Consider the following 14,920-nt stretch of genomic DNA (forward strand, 5'->3'; position numbering starts at 1 on the left):
GCGTCCCGTATGCTCCTCCTCGCACCACTTCTGTGGGTATTGGAGGAGGTGTAACACATTATTTTTCTACCGTACTCTCCTGAGACAGCCGTCTCGTCCCAGTTCCAAATTCGGCGTGGGTCCAAAAAATGCCTGGATGATTTTCCTCGACGCGTTTGAGAGCTTTCGCCAGAGTGAGTATATGAGACTGATTCTCAGCAGCGAGGCGTGCGCTTGAGACATTCTCAGCAACACGATAAGCGAGGGAGCGATTACGAGCTCGAAATGAACGGATAGCGTCTGGTGAGGGCAAGCCATTTGCGTATCTGGCGGAACGATCAGCCGAAATTTTGGCGTGTACTGTGCTCATCACGTTTTTGTCTACTGCAAATCCATGCTGGGCGGCATGTAGAGCTCGGTTAACTACAAGTTGTTCCTCATGTGGAGACAGAACGGGTTTGCCACCGGCGTGATTGTCCTCTGTATTTAGCAACTTTTTGAGTTCGTCCGAGTTTAAGCTCTGATATGCTTGTTCGATTCGTGTGGCGGTTGATCGAGACACACTTGTCTTTCCTGACGCTTTGAGGGCGCTGTCGCGCCCTTTGATTAGGGAAAGGAGCTTTGCGCGTCGAGCTGCCTCCTCTTTTCTTTTTGCGATTTGCCTCTTGTGAGCGAGCGCTTGCGCTCTCATTGACGGTGGCATACCGCCACCGCCGAGTCAAAGCGCACGTAGGGTGGAGGAGGGAGGAGAATACTGTCCCTGCGCGAGGTATCGGGTTTTGAGATGCACTGTGGAAATTTTTAGAAGGCGGGGAAGGCATAGGCTCGAGGTTTGAACGGTACCCAAATTACACCATTACCCAAATTAAGCCAGTGAGAATGGTACAGTATTCCCCCGCTGTCCGCATGCCACTCGGTCAACTGAACGAGTATGCAGAAAACGGGGTTATGCTGAGAGCGAAGGAATCTTTACTGTTTTCTGAAATGGTCCAATATCGTTGACTGGCGCAACGCAGCCTGCTTTTCCAATCTTAAGTCTTTCTGGCACTCTCTTAATCGTTTCTGTAGGATTTTTTCCATTCTTCCCAGACGTTCCAATACAGATCCTGCCACTGCCAAACCCTTCAACTCCTCTCCAGTACTGTAATACTCGTCCTCTACATCACATTCTTGTGAATCTTCTTCAATACCCTCCATACCAGCGATAAATTCCCCCTGATATTCAATGGTCAGTGTCTCCGTCACGTCGTCTTCTCCAAATGGATTTAGTAGACTCTCTAATGCAATCCGTTTGAACCTTACACCATGCTCATTTAAGTCCCTCACCGTTTGATCCATAACTTGCAGTCGATCCGCTTCTGTAGTATTCTCCCTGCCTTCCCTTTCTACGCTGAAACAATGATTAAACCATTTCTCAATGCAGCTCCTGCCGAAAATTCCACTCTTCTCTCACCCAACGTATGGTTGTAAGAATTTTAACGTTGTAAATTGACTTTTTTCGAGCGTCAATGTTGTCGAAAACACGAAACAACAAACGCCGTCGAAACATCATTTTAACTGCAGCAATTATACCCACATCTAGAGGCCTGAATTCGACGTGTAGTGTTCGGAGGGAGGAAGGATACTTCCACATTTTGTAGATCCGGGAGTGAATCTTCTGTTCCGTGCGCATAGCAGTCATCAAAAAACCTATTTTCCGGCCGGCCGTGCGAGTAATGTGACGATCCAGCCGGCCCAGCTATCCCAAAATAAGGCTTTCGTCATCCACGCCTTCTTGTTGGAGTGGTAATCGAAACCCAGTTCATGGCCATACTTTCTTAGGGAAGTATGGCCATGAACTGGGTTAAAGAGAGGGAAAGGACGAGGACGGAACGCGTTTCCAATTATCATGAGAGGAAATCGTTCCGTTCCGTCCGCGTTACAGGATGCCAGAAATGAGATTCAAGTCTTGTCTTTTTTGAAACCAGCGGCAAGCTTTTGCGACAACGACCATCCCGGCGGTTAACGATAGAAAAGGCCGAATTCGTCCGCGTTCCATACATTTTTTGGGCCGTACTCAGCCACCTTTGCCACGATTGACGGCAATGCTGCAGTAATAACAGACTAGTCCGCACTCAACGCCTCTCCATGCACACGTCGAAATTTGATGTTGTTTCGCTTCTGAAAGCGACTCATTCATCCATTGGAGAACTTCAGGGAAAGCTTTTGATCAATTGGCAGGTGTTTGTTGGCCTCGCGTTGCAGTATATCAGATTGATGTGGAAGAATTTCGTCATTGCTTTTAATGCCACTTGTAGTACAACCGCGCGGAGGCGACGGCACCACCGCTGCCGCCCCGGCGTACAGTACGTTGGGCTGTAAGCACGAGCAGAATCGTAAGGAGTTATATTTACAGCTGACGGCAGGTGCGGAGTACAGTAGTACCCCACCCGCTACACTTGTAGGATCCGAACGGTAAGTAATTAGTAATTAGTAGTTAATGGCACAAATTAGCCAATTTAGAACAGTAGCTGGTATACAGTAAGTAGCAGCTAGTTTAGCGGGACAGGTGTCCTGGCGTCCCACTTAGGGGTTAAGACCGGGGCACCTGCCCCGTTCCAGTACACGGGAGGCAGACTTGCCTCCCTTCCCTTTACGGCTAATTGCTATTCCGTTCCGGTTTCCCTTTTAGTCTCAGGCTTCTAACCCGTGACCGGGCGTCCAGATCTAACACCACCGACCGGCTGCCCGTCACCGGCCACGTGAGCCTTCCCTCTTTTCAAGTCCTTCCGTACGGTTTGTGTTCGCCCGTGGGTTACCCAGCGGCGCGCGCTCCCTTGCTTCTAAACCCCCTCGTTTCCGAGTGGTCGAGACGAAGGTAGTTATACCACACCACTTGTAGTACAATTCCGAACCACCACCGCCGCGGGGAGATGATAACCGCGCGGGAGGACGAGTGCTACAGTAGCAAGTGGGCGTACACGTGCCCGCCGCCGTGTACAGTAGTACCCCAAGGGTCCGACGTGGGACAGCCGGTAGCAGCCGGCGTGGCCACGGGTCACACGTGGTACAACCGTCGTGGGACAACCGGTAATAGCGGGCGTGGCCACTGGTAACACGTGGTACAACCGTCGGCCAGGATCGTGGCCACGGGCACACGTGTATAATCCGTACGGAGGCTAACTAGTAAGTAGTAACTAATGGCACAAATTAAGTAATTGTGTACAGTAGCCGGTACACAGTAAGTGGCAGCCACTGTAGCGGGACAGGTGTCCTGGCGTCCCATTTAGGGGTTAAGACCGGGGACACCTGCCCGTCCCGGTAAAGAGGAGGCAGACTCGCCCCCCTTCCCTTTACGGCTAATTGCTATCCCGTTCCGGTTTCCCTTTAGTCTCAGGCTTCTAACCGGTGACCGGCCGTCCGCATCTAGCACCACCGACCGGCTGCGCGTCACCGGCCACGTGAGCCTTCCCTCTTTTCGAATCCATCTGCACGGTCTGCGTTCGCTCGTGGGTTACCCAGCGGCGCGCGCTCCCATACCTCTAACCCCCTTCGTTTCCGAGTGGTCGGGACGAAGGTAGTTATACCACACCACTGGCAGATTGGTCACACGACCAGTGGCACAGGGCCGTTTCGAGACGGGGTGCAGCTGCAAAGTGACGATTTTTGAACGATCTGCGCGCACTGGGGAGAATGGTAGAATATGTCGACTTCGTCGAGAGAAGCCGAGAAATAGTGGCTTGGTTTGGGGCTTTGTCAAGCGCAAGGCTTTTTTTGCCCATTCTACGAGTTCGTGATGAGTCACAGATTCTTTCCGTTCACTCCGACGCTGATGCTCAGCAATTATGAGCAGCTTTTGGTGTACGGTAAGTGCATGGCTCATTTTCTGCGATGGGTGGGGAATGGCACAAGGTTGGTGCTGGAAAGAAGGTGCAAAGGGGCGCAGAGAGAGTCAACGATCTAGATCGTAGATGCAGCGTTCAAGTTGGATGACCAACTTGAAGACTACTGTAGGCATTTCACATTTTAAGAATGTGATACATGCGGGGGAAATATGCCCAAAATATAACTGAAAACATGCTGCAGCTGAGATTATGTATGCACGTATGCAGTATGCAGTCTATTGGCCATTCAGGGTAAAGAGGGCCACTTTTCTCACGGCAAATGATATTTGTATGCAACTTTCGAGGGTATGCGGACAGCGAGGTCTGCATAAAGCGGGTAGCACTGTACAGGGGGGCCGCAATGGTGCCGCTTTTATTATTGCCACCCTCGAATAAGTGCAGCCAAAACCGGCAGACACAGGTTCCGCCACGTGTCATGCACGACGTCGTCATCGCCCACTCCTCATGAGCCTCAGCTCAATTGGTGATGGCACCTCACTCAAAGACCCTAACATGATTCCTGAAAAATCGCCAAAGCGAAGCGTACGCATCTAACCTCGATTTTCTGTGCAATGGTAAGGCTTACCATTGCACAGAAAATAGAGGTTAGGCATCTGCTGCAGGTCAGGAATGCGAACACCACAGTTATGTGTCAGTTCAAAATTTCAGAGCGAACCATCCGAAACATAAAACGCTCTCTTCCTTCACTCCAACAAATTGTGGCCAACACCGCTATACCGCTCGGAACAATGCACCCTGCGCATTACCCCACTCTTGAAGCTCACTGGATTGAGCCTGGTCCCAGAAGACGGCCTTGCAGAAACTGCAGAATTCTGTAGCAAAGATGTGGAGGAATGGATTGAGATCGAGACTAATGAGCTTGTGCCAGAAGCTTCTATTAGTGACGTTTGCGAATCATTACATTATGGTGGAGAGCTACAGAATCAGTCTGCCAGTGATGCTATGATGGATGATTGTGTGCCAGAAGACGAGTGTGAAATTACGGAGCGGGCCGTACCGAGTGTTGTAGTGCTACCAAAGTTGTTTGGGTCTTTGGAGAGCCTGGGTGTGGAGTGCGATGTGAGCAATGCCTTATCGCACTTGAGGTCCGCAAAAAGAGCTTTTCTAGAAGCCATGCGTGAGAGACAGAGTCAAATCCAACAACCGCCGACTCTAATAACATAGTTCTGGCCGGGTTCTGTCATCTGATTGTGCCGCTCCGAATTAGTGCCGTATTAATAGTCTTTACACGGGCGGCACTAATGCGTAAGGTCGACTGTATCACCTACTACCGACATTCTTTCCAGCATCACTGTGATAATAACATCCCGGCAAGCATGAGCTCATCTGGACCAAAGATAAAACGTAAAAGGCTCACGCTTGCACAAAAAGGCAAAATCCTTAAGTTTCTTTCGAATGGAGCTACAGTCTCCAGTCTCGCCGCATCTTTCGCCTGCAGTTTACGTCTTGTGCAAAAGATTCGATCTGAGTCAACGTTTCTTCAGAAGAAACTGCAAGACAATTCTCGCAACATTCAGCTCAAAGCGTTTAAGACAACAAGGTTTCCTGAAATTGAAAGCTTGCAGTTTGATTTCGTTCATAATAGCTGAGCGGCGAAACTACAAATCTGTGGAGCCACGCTGCGACAACTGGCTCTACAAATACGGGACACACTGCTCAGGAAAGAATTACCAGAAAATGAGCTCAGCCGCCTGCAAAAATTCAGCATCGCCAAGGTGCGTCAACGCATTTGCGCACAGACACGCACTTCGTCCAGTCCGACGCAATGGAGAGGGAGGCAGCGTTTCCGTTGGGAATGCAATAGCAGACATCTTACATCTACGTCAAAACGCTTGTGACTTCAACGAAGAGTTTGTCTTTAACATGGACGAGACAGGCCTATTCTTCAAACTGTTCCCAAAAAAATAAATACGTCCTTGAAAACGAGGATATGAAAAGTTTAAGAGGTATTAAGAACATGAAGGCTACGTCTAGGGTATCTTTGTATGTGTGCACGAATGCAACGGGAACGCTGAAATTACCTATGTCCATTGTGGGGACTGCGAAGATCTTCGCAGTCCTTTCCGAAAACCTCTTGGATTCTAGAATCCAAGAGGTTTTCGGAAAGGATCACCTCCTCTCACTTACTTCAGTCAAAAACATGCGTGGTCTGACTCGGTTACTTTCAAAAAATGGTTCTACTCAGTCTTTCTACCTTTTCTGACGGCAAAAACTTCCGAAAAGGTTTTGCTTATCATAGACAATTGCGAGTCGCATGAGGCTGACCTAGTCGACAACAGAGATCAATTCACCAGTCGTACCCATCCACCAAATTGTAGTGTAATGCGCCTGTCGGGCAGAGACCGCGGTCCGATAGTCCAGCAAAAACAACAACAACAGCAAAAAGAAGATCTGCCGATTGCACAGCGCTACGGAGTGTCCGACTCTCCCTTCTCCGTTTAAACGAGCTTGCGACTCGTAGTAGCTCGGATCCCTGATAGGGGGGGGCACAGAGAAACAGCCCGGCCCGGGATTGGTGTGGTAGAGACTTGCGAAGAGATCTGCTCGACGAGTGTGGGGTGGGGCGCGTACGTAGGTACCCCGGTTCCACTGGGTTGTAAGGCCAATGCTCGTTGAGCTTCTTCGACACCTTGTGACGCGACAAGGCCTTCGACGGGGGCGTCGCAACGCAGCCCGACGGGATGACATGAAAGTAGCAGCGCTACGTCAACCGTGCCGCCCGATGGCTCGAGACACCTACACCGGTTCGGTCGCAACTGACACCGATGGTACCAACACTGGCTCGTACTACGACGGAGCCCTTGGAGAGAGACGTCGTTGCAACAGTCTCCGTCGGAAAATGGGTCACAGTAGCAGCGCTACGTCAACTGTGCCGCCCGATAGCTCGAAACACCTACACCGGTTCGGTCGCAACCGAGGCCGATGGCACCAACACAAGATAAGGGAAAAAGAGGTAGAATTAGAGATAGAAAAGAATAAGGAATAAAGAAAAAAGACAAGGAAGCCCCGAGCGATAGAGGATCCCGTAGGCTTAGGTAAAAGGGAGCGTCTTGGTAGAGACAGACTTCGACCAAGGCGACATTCAACTCCGGCAACTCGGGTTACCTTTACTGACTTGGTGGTCAGAGGGCTATGGTATATATCGCCCCGTCGGAGCCACTACAGTAGCTCGCGGCGCTAGATCCTAGATCTAATCTAGTGTCAGCAAAATTAATGCCAACTAATTAACTAATTAAAATAAGTAAAAATTAAAACTGTGCAATTATTCACACGTGTGTCCCCCCCAACCCGGACTACTTTTCATATCCAAATCCAAATATTTTCCTTCTGTTTCACCCCTCTGTAGAGCCCATTATTGCACTACACAAATTGCACATCTGTGGTTAAGCCTATGGACATGGGCGTCATAGATGCTCTCAAGCTCAAGTACAAATAAAAGCTCTTAGGGTGTATCGCTTTGACAATTGAGCACCGCCCCGCTCTACGTGAAAAAGCTAAGCGCTCGCGAATTGGTTTAACGGGACTTGACGCAAGTCATGATCCGCACATTTTGGATGTGTGTGAGATGATTCATGAAGCATAGAAAGAGGTTTCCTAAGCAACAGTCGAACGATGCTGGATGAATTCTGACATTCTACAACGGAGCATTTAAGCAGCTCTTTTATCAATTCACGGCAAAGTAACAAAATCAAGAGATCCTAAAACTGGATTTGACATATCGGAGATACCAGCCGATCTGTCTAGGCTGTAGTTACGGGCCTCATGTGGCATGGCCGGAGACCTGGCAGAGGCGTGTGACTTAAACAATCGAAAGTGAATTGTAATAGACAAGGACTATTGTTGGATGACTCCTCTCCGCCCTGGGTTGGGTGACAAGCGGAAGCTTTGCAGAGGGAGCACGTGACGAGGACGCGCGGTGCGAATAGATTGTAGTGCAATACAGGGCTCTACAGGGGGGTGGAGTGAAAGGAAAATATTTGGATATGACAAGTAGTCCGGGTTTTGGGACACACGTGTGAATAATTGCACCGCTTTAATTTTAATTATTTTATTTTATTTAGTTAATTAGTTGGCATTAATTCTGCTGACATTAAATTAGATCTAGGATCTAGCGCCGCGAGCTACTGTACTGGCTCCGGCGGGGCGATATATACCTTAGCCCACTGACCACCAAGTCATTAAAGGTAACCCGAGTTGCCAGAGTCTGATATCGCCTTGGTCGAAGTCCATCTTTTACAAGACATTCCCTTCTACTACAGAATACTTTATCCTTTGCGCTCGGGGTTCCTTTTCCTTTTCCTTTATTTCCCTATCCTTTTCTTTCTCTAAATCTACCTATTTTCCTTATCTTGTGTTGGTACCATCGGTATTGGTTGCGACCGAACTGGTGTAGGTGTCTTGGCCATTGGGCGACACAGTTGACGTAGCGCTGCTACTGTGACCTATTTACCAACAGAGACAGTTGCAACGACGTCTCCCTCGAAGGGCTTTGTCGTGTGTACAAGCCAGTGTTGGTGCCATCGGCCTCGGTTGCGACCGATCCGGTGAAGGTGTTTCGAGCCATCGGGCGGCACTGGTGTAACGCTGCTACTTTCATTTCATCCCGTCGGGCTGCGATGCGACGCCCCCGTCGAAGGCCTTGTCGCGTTACAACGTGTCGAAGAAGCTCAACGAGCAATGACCTTACATCCCAGTGAAACCGGGGTACCCAAGTACACGCCCCACCCCACACTCGTCGAGCAGTTCTCTTCGCAAGTCTCTACCACACCGATCCCGAACCGGGCTATTTCTCTGTGCCCCCCTACCAGGGATCCTAGCTACTACGAGTCGCAAGCTCGTTTAAACGGAGAAGGGAGAGTCGGACAATCCGTAGCGCTGTGCCGTCGGCAATTCTTCTTTTTGTTGCTGTTGTTGTTTTTGCTGGACCATCGGACCGCGGTCTCTGCCTGACAGGCGCATTGCACTACATAAGTGGTCTTCCGACCTAGAAATAGTGTACAGGAGACCCCACCTAGAAACTGCGTAAGCGGAAACGGACTACATCAGTGGTCTCTGCGACGTAGGTTTTTTTGGTGCTGCAGCGTTTTCTATTTTTTTGTATTAAGTTAGGTTCGTTTTTGGAAACGAATCATGCCGACAAGCGCCCCCGGGGACGTCGGTCCCGGGGCGAGCAGAATCAGATCAGCAAGGGCGTCGAGGATCCCGCGAGGTCCTCGCACCCGAAGCCAGGCCAATACGGCCACGGACCCCGAAGGCCAAGAATACCCGACGGGGATTGATGCCGACAAGGATAACCTATCCTACAGGTTCGAGAAAATGGGCAAGGAAATTCGCCAAGAGATGACGAAAAATCTCGAGGCTGAAATAGCCCTCGTCCAGAAGCAACTGGAGTTGCTAGCATCCCAGTTCCACACCGTGTTAGGAGAGCTATCGGCTCGAGAGGATTTCGTCGAAAAGGAGCGATGTGATGCGATCAACGGTCTGGAGCCGGAGGTCCTAGCTTCGTTGAAACTTTCAGTCAAGGACGAAAGGCGCGACGCGAATCAAGCGTTGGAGTCTTTAGGAAAGTTTAGAGCCAGTATCGACGACAGGTTTGGCCTCGCCGGGCATCGTCTCAAGGACCTTGAACATGCCGCCGGCCAAGAGCCGCTCCCTACGGGTCGAGAAGGCGACCGTCGATCGAAGAAGGACAAGGCCGCTGCACGGCGGATTTCCAAGTCGAAAAGTTCGAAGAAGAACCCGCGGCGAGGGAACAAGAGTCACTGTAGTGATGAGCCGGAGGACCAAGACTCAATGTCAGAGTCAAAAGGTTCATCCGAAGATGGTGGCGACGGTTCGTCGAACCATTCAGACGATTCCGAACATCGTTCAGAGGAAGGACACGGAATTTCGTGAACCAGGAAAATTTCCTCCAGACGGGGCGGGATCACCTCGTCCGCCTCGCGGAGAGACAAGGACGCTGAGCCAGAAGACGTCGCTAAGCGACGCGGGCCGCGTTGGGAGGAGTTGGAGGAGCTGAATCCGACCAACTATGTCTTCAAGAAACTTTTATCGTACTGGACGTACCGTCTGAGAAACCCGCAGACATACTTGTGTAGTTCTCGGCAGACCGCCGTGCGAAAAAGTAGGAGAGACATACCGCCGAAGGTGAAGAGGGACAACACGTTTTCTGGAGAAGACGGGGTCCTTGTGTTGGATTTTTCACCTAAGCTGGTGCAAGAATTTGATACTCAGGAAATGAATGAGGGGCAAGCAATTCGCTTGCTGCCCGAGTTCCTTGGAGGCATCGCCTTGAGACAGTACACTTCTGTGTCACAGACGGCCGGATCCCATCACGGGAAGGTGTCAGTCTGGCCGGAGGGCGTACAGTGGTTATTGAGAAGTTTCGCCACCGGTGAAGCGATCCGCCAAGCCGTGCTCGCGTTGCGAGAAGTTCAGCAGAGACCGTCTGAAGACGAGATGGAATTCTACATCCGTCTGACAGACGCGAGTAATAGATGTCGAAATGTCTATTCAATGGAAGAGCAGATGACTATGTTCATCCAGGGGCTAGATGCGAGCATCAAGCCCATGGTGTCTCAGTATCGTCAAGATAATCGGGGCATTTCGTTTTTAAGTCTGGTAAATTACGCTAAGGCCCATGGCTCGGCGAGACGCGCCAAGGAGAGGAATACCAAAAAGGTCACAATCCAAGCACCAACGACGCTGAGGGTGGGGAGCAAGCCGAAGGCACCTCATCCGATTCGGAAGAATCGCGCCGCAGTTCATCTGGCAGATTCAATTTCAGGGTCGGAGGGACGCAGTGCGCAAAGGAGCAACGAAAATTATTATGACAGAGCTTCTGTCGTCGAAGGAGAATTTTATGAGCCATCGGGGGGCTACGGATACGGAAAATACGGAGGGAGTGGGACGTCAACTCTACAGACGCTAACGTGCGCGACGGAGTCGTATAGCGACACCACGGATCTCGTATTAGCATTTCAAGGGCGCGGCCACACGCCGGCGCCGCGCCTCCCGACGGAGGACAAGGGCACCCAGTTCCCACGACCAGGCTGGACAGGAAGGCCGCAGGTCAACGGACGGCCGAGGCCGCAGTACCCCGTCAAGAAGCATGGGCTCATATGCTTTCATTGCTACGAAAAGGGGCACGCCGCGCCCAAGGGCATACATTCCCTTAGGGAAATGCACAAGGTTCTGGGGAACTACGAGGCGTTGTCTCCGATGGAGAGATTGGGGATTCCATTAACCAATTATTTGAGGGTCAAAAATTGGTTCGATTGTCAGACGGCGAGCGCACCGAGTGCCTTCGCTAACGGGTCGAACCGACCGTCAAGAGGGCCAGCTGCGGGGCCCTGGTCGGAGGATAAGAAGAACTCACAGCAGCAGGAAAACTAGAGAGGGGAATCTCGCATGAGTCGCGAGAGGCACAGGGTCGACATACTGTGCCCGGGGCACAGCCCCGTTCCTCGTCTCTAAGGGAAAAATCAGGCGTCGATGAGGAGGTTGTTGGATTGGCAGATAAGCCGAAGCACCCGACTCAAGTCAAGAAAATCTTGAGTCGAGTCAGAGATCATCGGCTGGAAGAAGTTCGAAGAACCTGGTACAGAGTTAAGCGAAGGGAGTGTCCCGAGAAGATCTTGGTTCTTGCGCAAAAAACTACAAAGTTTGCGTGGATATCGGACCAACGGTCGGATTGATGAGCCGGGTGTTGTCAGTATTAGACACCGACGCGGGACCAAACCTTGTGCGAAAATCGGAACTCCCGGCTGGAATGGAATCTCTAGTGTCCTTCGGACCGACCCAGGACATCGGCGATGCGAACAACCGGCCACTCCGAACTCTCGGCACAATCAAAATGCCTGTGAGGCTTGGAAAATTTGTGGACGCAGCTGAGTTTATTGTATGCGAAAAACTCGCAGTCCCGCCATTTGTAGGCGCGGACTACTGCGACAGGTTTGTTGGAGCTATATATCCACGGAGGAAGACAGTGGAGTTGGCAGTTTTCTCGGAGGTTCCGATAGTGAGGCAGTTCCCGCTGAGAAAAGGGAAGAAGAATCTCGTCCCGGGAGAGGACGAGAATGACGGAAAAGAGGAGCGAATTTCCCCCAAGGTAAAAGTGGCAAGAGCCACGACCATCCAGCCAGGGACGCAACGCGTCGTTGAATGCACCTCGAAGAGGGCGGGCTTGGTTGTGTTTCAGCCGTATGCGCCTTTATATGAAAAGCATGGATTGATATGTACGAATGGGGTTGTCCAGGTCGAGCCTGACAGGCCATTTCGTTTACTAGTTGCGAGTTTTAGGACGTATCCTGTCAGGGTGCAAAAAGGCAAAGTGGAGGCAGAACTATTACCGCACCCAAGGGCCGTGCTTGAGACCAAAACCGCCATCGGTGAAGTTCTCGGAATTCAAGAAAGGCAGAAGGAAGTTTTTCCTAATTCTACCAAGACGCCTACAGGCGAGACAAGATGCCAACCGCCGGATCAAGGCCGCGAGGACCAGCCAGAAGAACGGTCGGCAGGGCTCTCCGCGTCGGCATCTACGAATCCGCAACGCAGGATTGAGCCGCCACCGCCGGACGTGGAGGAACTCGACCTCAGCCACGTACCGGACCGGCTGCGCGAGCAGTTCCGTCGGATGTTGAAGAAGTATTGAAGGATGTGGGATGAGACGTTTGGTGAAATTAATACCACAGTCCATCCGATCGAGTTGATCCCTGAGACTCGCCCCATCGCACAAGCTCCATATCGGGCAGGACCGAAGGCCCGAGAGGTACAAGATGCAGAAGTACAGAAGATGTTAGAAGCAGGATTCATCGAATCGGCGCAGTCAGAATGGGCGTCGCCCGTATTGTAGTGCAATGCACCTGTCAGGCAGAGACCGCGGTCCAATGGTCCAGCAAAAACAACAACAGCAACAAAAAGAAGAACTGCCGATGGCACAGCGCTACGGATTGTCCGACTCTCCCTTCTCCGTTTAAACGAGCTTGCGACTCGTAGTAGCTCAGATCCCTGGTAGAGGGGGCCCAGAGAAATAGCCCGGCCCGGGATCAGTGTGGTAGAGACTTGCGAAGAGAGCTGCTCGACGAGTGTGGGGTGGGGCGTGTACTTGGGTACCCCGGTTTCACTGGGATGTAAGGTCATTGCTCGTTGAGCTTCTTCGACACCTTGTGACGCCACAAGGCCTTCGACGGGGGCGTTGCAACGCAGCCTGACGGGATGAAACGAAAGTAGCAGCGCTACGTCAACCGTGTCGCCCGATGGCATAGACACCTACACCGGTTCGGTTGCAACCGAGGCCGATGGCACCAACACAAGATAAGGGAAAAAGAGGTAGAATTAGAGATAGAAAGGGATAGGGAAATAAAAGAAAAAGAAAAGGGAAGCCCCGAGCGATAGAGGATGCCGTAGGCTTAGGTAAAAGGGAGCGTCTTGGTAGAGACGGACTTCGACCAAGGCGACATTCAACTCCGGCAACTCGGGTTACCTTTACTGACTTGGTGGTCAGAGAGCTAAGGTATATATCGCCCCGCCGGAGCCACTACAGTAGCTCGCGGCGCTAGATCCTAGATCTAATCTAGTGTCAGCAAAATTAATGCCAACTAATTAACTAAATAAAATAGAATAATTAAAAATTAAAACCGTGCAATTATTCACACGTGTGTCCTTCAACTCGGACTACTTTTCATATCCAAATATTTTTCTTTCTTTTCACCCCCCTTTCTAGGTGCGTATTGCACTACATATCCCCCTTCTGAGCGTCCTTGCACATCGGCTACACTCCTTGATCTCCAACTCCTTCTTCTCTTCTCGACCCCCTTCTTTTCCATTCCTGACCGACGGTCTCCGCATGAGCAAGGACAAGACGAATCCCACGCGTCCTCCACCTCCTGAGCGCGCGGGCGAAAATACTGCCTGTAGACGCACCGGCGTCGGCTTCGCGAACAAGTCTCGCGCTTCCGTCGACCTCCCTCCTATATCCCGACGTCCCCCTGATTCGGACGTCTCCGACCCGGCCTTTTACCCAGGTTATCATCCCTTTTGGGTAGCCCGCCACTACCCCTCGCTAGAAGAGCTACAGGACAAAATCATGCACGAACATCCTTCCTTATTTGCCTCGGCCCAGTGGTTCTCCTCCGTGGGTATTCGCGACGTTTCCAAGATCGAACACCAATTCGCCGACGACGCGGGCATGTTTCCCGGTAATCTCCCTGTGCTTGCTATTCGCTCCTTTGACTGGCGAACCCGTATAGCAATTCCGACTTCCATTCTACGTCATCCTTTCGCACGGGGCCGTCCCACTCTCTCTGCGATTTATGGAGGCCGTATTCGCTCGGCTTGCCATCCCCATTTCCGACACCCTCATACCCTCGTCATACGGTTGTGACACTTGGCGTTGTCGTACAGAGGGCGAACGCCTGTACTTAGACAATCTCATTGATATCACCTTTGGTGACCTTGCCGCCGAGGCGGATCGCCTGTGGCGAAACCGACATACTGCCACATCCGATGCCATCTTTTGGACCGAACCCATTATCCCTTCGAATTTCCTTCATTTAAAACGCGGGAGTATTTTCTTCTTTCAGAACACCGTGCGCTTTGAACGGTGTATTCGGTCTGATACGGGGTACTTCATCGGCTACCAAATGGTAGAGGCGCGCGAGATTTCCCGTCAGCATTATGGAAGTCGTTACCAGCGCATCCCGTCATATTGGAGCCAGTACGAGGTGATTCAAGGCTTTTGGGCTGAAATAGGACCCATACTCACGTACTATGGCAGCTACCTGCGGGATCCGCAACACGGGTTAAGGGTGGTGTTCCTCACAGAGTGGTGCATCAAAGTGGCTGCGACCCCCTTGTGGGAGACCTATGATTGCTGGCGCCTTTGGCACCTCCCCGCGAAGCTGATAGCAGAAATGCGTCTATTGGACTTCTCGGTCCCTTTGGGTGGCTCTGATTTCAATCGCGAAATACGCTCCCTCCTTGATACGATCGAGGGCGTGGACTGGGACTGTGTCCCTCCGCAAAACTTCTCTCGATCCTTCAATCGCCAACGTCCC

This window comes from Chondrus crispus, genomic scaffold, assembly GCF_000350225.1.
Source record: "Chondrus crispus Stackhouse genomic scaffold, scaffold_22, whole genome shotgun sequence".
Classification (NCBI taxonomy): Eukaryota; Rhodophyta; class Florideophyceae; order Gigartinales; family Gigartinaceae; genus Chondrus; species Chondrus crispus.